At 38.5% G+C, this 7,951-nt stretch overlaps 1 pseudogene; it reads left to right on the top strand.

Moving 5' to 3' along the window:
- Positions 1-2,509: 2,509 nt before the first annotated feature.
- LOC122646103 lies at positions 2,510-4,925 on the top strand (annotated as a pseudogene).
- The last annotated feature ends 3,026 nt before the right edge of the window (positions 4,926-7,951 follow it).

Raw genomic sequence — 7,951 nt, 5'->3', positions numbered from 1 at the left:
CATTTTGGCATTTGGCAACATTCTTGCCCAGACCAGACAAATGTTCTTTTAACCTAGTTGCTCCTCCAGAATTTAGAATCTTCCCACAGTAGTTACACTGTGACTTCTTTTTGTCCTCAGACATTGGGACTCCATGTAACCATGCTATATCCCCCATTGTGTAACCCTTATCTGATTTTTTACACTGTTACATAAAAAAACATGTATTAGTAACTATTACAGACTTAAAGTAAGGTAATAAACACTTAAAGTATTGTATTTATAACTATTACACATAATATGAAGCTACTAGAACAATCAAATACCTATCTCTTATTTATTCCCTAACCCTAGTATTTATTTATTAATTAAAAATAATATTTATAATTTTTATTAAAAATAATATTTATAATTTTTATTAAAAATAATTATACCTTCAAATATAAAATATTATAACATAATGATGTATTTGACATCATTTGAAGTTGGACATTATGTACAACTGTTGGGCATAATTTTCCAACAAAAACAGGTATTTTTCCTTAATTTTATATATTTTTTAACTATTTAAATAATATAATTATTAAATCTGAAAAATAAAATATTTTTTTTAATGGGTGAAAAAAAAATTGACTCCATGAGGCTGTGGAGCATGCGAACTAGTCTAACACACATCAAGATCACATCAAAACAATAAGTATTTATCCTATGTTTTTTTAATTTCTTTTTTGAAAAAAATCATTTTTTTTCAAAAATTATAATAAATAATTTAATAACCCAAAAAAAATTCGGCCTCCATCAAGTGATAGATTGGCCTAACTTGTATAACATAACTCAAAATCACACCCATCCACTAAGATTTCATCAAATTTTTTTCAAAAAAATAGGTTTAGGGAAAATGGGTTTACCTTTCAAAAAATCTTCACAAACTTGAGCAATCCTCCAAAATTGAGCTGCAATCTTCACTTTGCCCCCAAATTCAGCTTCCAAATGTTTCAATCCAACCAAAAAATGAACATGGGAAGAGAAGATTGAGAGAAGAAGAGAGTGTTGGAGAGCTCTCTGTCGACAGAATAGGCAAAAACATACTTGTTTTAAGACTTAAAACAAGTCATTTGGGTCAAATCATGGTGCCCATACCCGAGATCCACTTTTCGACCCGAGATCTCGGCGAGATTTTGCATTTTTCCTCCTGTTTTTTCACTGGTTTTTAAAGCTTTTTCAAGACGAGATCTCGCCGAGATATCGCCGGGATCTTGCACTTTTATGTTTCCCCTTCCATCTCGACTCGGATTTCTAAAAAACCGAGAATCTCGGTGAGATCTCCCGAGATTTCGGACTATGGATGAGGGGACCACAATTTCATCCTCCTGACTATTGCCCTCCTTAATAAGATTGGATTCTCTACTATATATTTATTCGTATTCTCTTTCTCAATTTTGAGTCATGTAAAGATTAACTTTGAGCTGTTTGGATTAATAAATTTAGGTCAAACATAATTTTTTTCCAAATTCATTTTCTATTTGATTTGTATACTTGTATCACAGGTTAACAAATCTGATCAGTTTAATTTGTCTGATTTGTTGTTCAAAACTTTTGGTCCTGAATTAGATTCTTATGTACAATAATTTAATTGCACATGTTCGTGAACTGTTTTATCGAATTTCTCTGCCTCATTGAGCATCTTTGTGAACCTGAGATCAGGCTATGATCTGCCAACAAGAACCTCCTTACAGACCAACCGCCCATTTTGAATTGTCAGAGAAATTAAATTTGTAGAATAACTTGAAGAACCTGGCAGCATGCTAAAGGCCAACAATTCATCAGGCTGGCCCGATCATGAGCACATCCATAGCAGCATTACTAAAGCTCCAGGTTCCTTCGGTCGCCACCTAATTTTCTTTCTTTAGTTGTTGGAGTTCATTTTGTATGAAATTTTTGTATAAGTTAGCACAAAATTTAGTTCTTTTTTAATTTTTTGGGAGGGGTTGAATGACTTTTAATTATTTACTTCTTTTGCAGTTTTCAGAGTTGCTTCCTGGATTCAAAAAAAGCCAATTGTGCCGGAAATTCTTCAGTCCATATCTTTTGAACTGGGTGGAGGCTTTTACTGACACTTTTGGATGCCTCCTAATCTTTGCACTGAGAATCCATGCATATGCACCCTGACTAGTTTGCTAAAGATGGAGTGGAAACAATGCTCTCGTAGCCTGTTAAGGAGCTTTTTATGAGTTAGAAGACCACATACTTTGAGCAGTGAGAAGCAGGTCGCACAAGGTCTTAGAGGATCTGAACCTACAAAATATAGTGACTACTCTAGCTCCGTAGCCCCAAGGTCTTGATGACTCTCAAAGCTTTCCAGTTTGTACAGCCTAGAGTAGAATCTTAATGGAATGTCTGAAAGCATTTGTGTCATATTAATGCAAATGATATTTGTATTATTTTTTTTTTTGGGTGTCTTAACCCTTGGGGTTTACCTTGACATCAATTATGAAGCTTTATTGTGAGAAAGCTATTCTGAGGAGATCTAGAAATTCAAGTTGTGTCCTTTGCTGGATTGTTTCTTTCTTTCTGGCTCACAATGTGTATGTTCAAGCAGTCGATGCTGAATTGTTTTAAAATGTTGATTTCTGAAAAATAATTTCAATTGATTAGTGATTCAGTTCAAAGCAGGCGACTGTGTGGACATGTTTCTCAGTCGCTTCTTGCACTACATGGTGAACTCAACCAACTTTCTAACCAAGAAAACTCACAACTTTTCCTCTAACTCAGTTACCAACCGTGTCTCCCTCTACCTCCACCAAGCAAGACTCATTGATTCAATCAGACATGCACTTCGATCCAAAGCACCTCATTCCATTATTTCCCTTCCCAATGATCCTGCAGTTGACTCATTTGTTATCACTCATGCCCTCCGATGTGCTCCCTCACCGGACTCTGCCCTTTCCCTCATTGAAACCCTAAATACCCTCCCAAAATTTTCACATATCCAAACTACTCTTCATGCTATTGCTAAAATCTTATCCAAGTCTCACCGAAGTGCTGAACTCCAAACCCTTATCGATGCCATTAATGCTGGAGAGTTCACAAATGTTGCACGGGTCAGCTTTATGGACCGATTAAGGTGGTATGCAGCTGTAGGTGACCTTGACTCAGCAGTCCAAGTTTGGAATGAGTTGAGACTTGCACTCCCTGATGGAAAGAGGCATCCTTGTACCGAGTCTTACAACATCCTCATGAGTCTCTTTGCAAAGAAGGGTAAAAATTCAGAAGCTGTTCAGATGTTCTACCAGATGATTAGCGAAGGTACAAACCCTAATTCAAGGACATACATAGTTGTCATTGAGCACCTTGTGAGTTCTGGGAGATTGGACTCAGCAATGGAGGTTTTTAAGAGATTACCCTTGATGAGAATCAAGCACACGTTGAGGCAGTATTCTGTTTTGGCCAAGGGTTTCACTGGTGTGGAGAGATTTGATGAGGTTAAAACATTGATCAAGGACATGCAGAATGATGGAATTTTGCCTGGTCGAGCTATGCAGTTTTCACTAAAATGTATGCAAGAGGCCGGTTATGTTGAGGAAACAGAGGAGTTCCTCAGGAAATTAGTGCCAGATGAGAGAATTGGTAATGTTGGGTTTCTCATAGATGGCAGTGACAATGATGAGGAGGTGGATACTGAAGATGATAATGGAGAAGCTGATGGTGATGTAGTTCAATTGAAACCTTGGCTGGATCCGAGCTCCCTGGCAAGTGCATTGAGTGATTGGAGTGCTACAGAGGTTTCAATATTGACAGATGCAAAATTTGTATGGACAACTCAGTTGGTCTGTAAGATGCTCAGGAGTTTCAAGAGAGCAGAGACAGCATGGCAGTTCTTCTGTTGGGTTGCATGCCAGTCTAGAGAATTTACTCATGATATCTATACAGTCTCAAGGATGATTGTCATTTTGGCACGTCATGGACATGTTGAATTAGTCGATCAACTTATGCTTAAGATGAGAAGAGAAGGGATTCGGTTATCATTCAGCACTGTGAGATTAATCATTGACTTCTATGGTATTTCTAAAAAACCTGATGCTGCTTTGAAGGTCTTCCGTGATGTTGAACTTGTCTGCGGTGCAGTGTCAAAATTGAATCTAATGCTTTTGTATTCATCACTTATGCGGACATTGCTCAAGTGTAGGAGGGGTTTGGATGCTATTGACTTACTTGAAGAGATGATATTATCAGGGATTCTACCTGATATCCAGACATATTGTGGGTTGATGCAATATTTTGCTCTTGAAGGAGATTTGAGGATGGTACAGAGGCTGTTTGGAATGGGTAGGCAGAGCAGTGTAAACCCAGATGCTTACATGTTTCAGATACTTATCCGTGCTTACTGTAAGAGAGAGAGAGAGCGGCTCTAGCATTGAGGATTTTTGAAGACATGAGGAACTTGAATTTGATCCCTGATGCTGCCACAAAAGCATTACTTGTGAAGAGTCTGTGGAAGGAAGGTAAACTGAGGGAAGCTTCTGCTGTAGAAGAGCGATGTGAGGAGATAAATGGTATTCTTCCACTTGCATTACCAGGTCATGTATGGACTATGAGCTCTGCTGATCTGACAGAGGTTTACAATATTTATTCCAGTGGCTTTGTGAAGAGTGGTGTTTAAGAGCTATTACAATGACAAGTCAAGTGAAGCACTTAAAAGAGGTAAGTTTCCATTTCAATACAAATTGCTGTTGATATTATTCAGTTGCCATTCTTACCTTGTTTCCTTTTTGCCTTATTCTTCTGCCGTGTGTATGTGCATGTGCACTTGTTTGATCAGGGATGAGCCTGGAGATGTGAGTGTGTGGGGTGGTGCGTGGGTGTCTGTTTGTGTTCTTTTGCCTCTTCATAAGCTTTGTTATATTCTCAAAAAATGAGGTTTATTTTTCAATCTTCTATTTCTGTTATTTTTAGTTCTTTAATACCATTCTTTTCACGAAGGGAGTAAGAATTAGTATAGAAGAAACTAGAGAGACTTGTTCCACCATACCCAGTATAGTGAAAGAAAATGAAAGGTGAAAAGAAGTGGCTGAACCCAGATTATTACAATGGAAGTTATTGAGTGAAGAGAACTCAATCTGATGATTTTGTTGATGAATGTAATTGTAACACCCCGCAAGCAGGTAATGTAAGACTAGGTTACTAGTCCCAAAAACCCATAATATAAAAAAAAAGGGATTAAACTCAGAATTAGACACTTAGGGTTTCCAGCCAAACCAGCCATGCGATGGTGATCAAACTTGGATCGAGTGTAGAGGTTGGTAAGAGGATCCTTAGCTCCAAATCTCATCCAATTGTGATGGTTGGATGTTGAGATATAAGAGAAACATCCTTATGGAAAACCTTCAAAATAGGGCTGATCTTGGGCTCCAACGGCAACCGATTGTAGACCTTGATGGTAGGAGCTTTGTCTGCAAGTTTGGGTCAAACTTGATGGCTAGAAGTGGAGATGGAGAAGGGAGCATGAAAATAGAAGGTTAGAGGATATGGAAGGTTTTTCAGCCTGTGGAGTGGTGTGAAATAGGAGATCGAGTGGAGGGAATAGAAGGGGGATGATGTGCTTCAAAACCCAACAGGGTTTGTTGATGGAATATAAATATCCACAGCCTTGAAGTTGCAGCAGGGAGTCAACACACAGGAACAGCAGCAGGGTCACTCGATTGGATAATGCAGCAGCAGCAGAACAGCCTGGGCTTGAGATTGGAGAGCTGCAACAACCTTCAAATGATCTCTCAGTGGTTGTAACAGCTTCAATAACACAGCAGCACAAGGGAATCTCGATTGGGATGGAGAGAATGGAGAAAAAGAGAATTAGAAGGTAGGGGATAGGTGGATTAGGCTCTCTCAGCCAGGCTCCTTCAGCCCTTCGTTGTCACTCAATTTGACAAGGAGAAATCAGTGCTCAAAAGCAATTTTTCATTCATCTTCTTAAAATCGTGGGGGCTTCTAAAAGCCATTACAAAGATATAGAGGGCTATGCTAGCAGCTCAATTTAAAAGAAAATAGAAACTTAACATAATAGACTTGCAACATGAAAATAGAAACTACTTTAAATAACTAGGACTGAAAGAAAATAGCAACAAAGTAAAATCTTCACTCTCCAAAAGGTGCAGCCGAAATCTTCATGTGGTCCCCACCAAAGATGCCATTCGGCCAGCACTTGCAATTCAAGTGAACAGTGTTTCGGCCTCTTCTTCTTCATGTTTTTATCTACATCAACGGGTCAGGAATATATCGTAATTTAATATATTAAGGTATATTTACATGTACTATGGTAGGTATGCGTTGAGAAGTAGCGACATTCGCCGTCAAAATGCTAGTAACACTCGCCGTTGCCGAAGAGGAAAGATAAAGTTCCTGGCTCAATAGCAAACCTGAAAAATTCAAAAATGAGATCGGCTCCACACGAAGGCAAATGGAAGTGGCAAAGTCACGATAGTCTTCACCAAGACCGCGAAGAACTGCCAGAACAAGATCCTCTTCAGCGACAGGGTTGTTGATCGCTGCCAACGCATCAGCAAGCAGGCGAGCAGCAAGAAGAAACTCTGCCACCGTTGACAAGCCTTTCTGCAACTGAAAGAGACGATCCTTGAGATCCATGACTCTGGACCGTGAAGATGGAGCAAAGACACGATTCAAGGTCTGCCAAGCTTCCGATGAAGATTTGGCACAAATTACATGAGGGAGGGTTTCCTCAGACAAGGAAGAAATCAACCAAGAAAGGATCACTTGATCTTGACGCTCCCACAAATCCGTCAGAGAAAGATCATCGGCAGCCGATGGTTGAGGAAAAGAGCCATCGATGTAGCCAAGTAGATTATGATCACGAAGTAAGGGAAGGAATTGAGCTCGTCAAAGGAGGAAGTTTATCGCTGAAAGCTTCAGCGGAAGAGAAGATTGAGCATTGAATGAAACCAGAGAAGAAGCAGAGGAGTTTGGAACGGAACCCATCGAAAAGGAAAAAAAAAAAAGGGTAAGTGATCTTGAAAAGAAAAGACAAGAAAAAGGTCTCGTCAGAGATTAAGCTCTTGATACCATGTTGAATGTAACAATTTCCACCATTCTTTATTATGTTCAATCATATATATAATACAAGAGATGAAGCTTCTAGAGCCATCTTGATAGTGACACGTAACTGATATATAGGTTTAACATAGATATCTACTGTACATGAAATGTATAAGCCATGCATGTGTGTCACTTCTCCTTAACAACTTTGGCTTGATATGTTAGGACTTGAGAGACTTAAGTGCTAGAATAAACAGATTGAATCTGCAAATCATTGTAACAAGCAAGGTGAAGGAAACATACTAGTATTTTTGTATGATGTATATTGAAAGGTATGAGAATTTTATCATGTTTAATATAGTGTATCAGCATGATATGGATTATTGAATGTTTGACTTGTATGCATGATTAATGAATGTGAGAGAACTGTATAGTTTTTACTATATGAGGTGTATTGAAATGTTTGGCATGACACATTTAAAATGATATGATTATGAGGTGAATTATACGATGTTAAGTATATGTTAAGGTGTTATAGGACAAGTTGTATGAGTATATGTTTGTATAAAAGAAATGTGAACATGTGAATGAGAAATGTAAATATGTGTACGAGATATGTGAATCAAGTACTGAGATATAATAGTACTATGAGAACATGACCCTGTGAATACCATCCCTTTCCAGTAGGGGGTTATGTTTAGGATGAGGTTTCTTACGAGCCATCCTTCGAGACTATGTGTTATCCTTCGGGACTACGAGTCGTCCTTCGGGACTGCGAGCTATCCTTTGGGACTACGAGAATATGAGCTATCCTTCGGGATTACGAGAATACGGGTACGAGTACGAACCATGTCATTCCTCTTTCGGGCTGCAGTATTGGGATAAAGAGTTGAACAGATGATATGAGGTCAGACTAACCTCAACT

The sequence above is a fragment of the Telopea speciosissima genome, chromosome 11 (genome assembly GCF_018873765.1).
Source record: "Telopea speciosissima isolate NSW1024214 ecotype Mountain lineage chromosome 11, Tspe_v1, whole genome shotgun sequence".
In the NCBI taxonomy this organism is placed as follows: Eukaryota; Viridiplantae; Streptophyta; class Magnoliopsida; order Proteales; family Proteaceae; genus Telopea; species Telopea speciosissima.
Note: the sequence above shows the minus strand (reverse complement) of the source record. Positions and strands in the feature narration are given on the sequence as shown.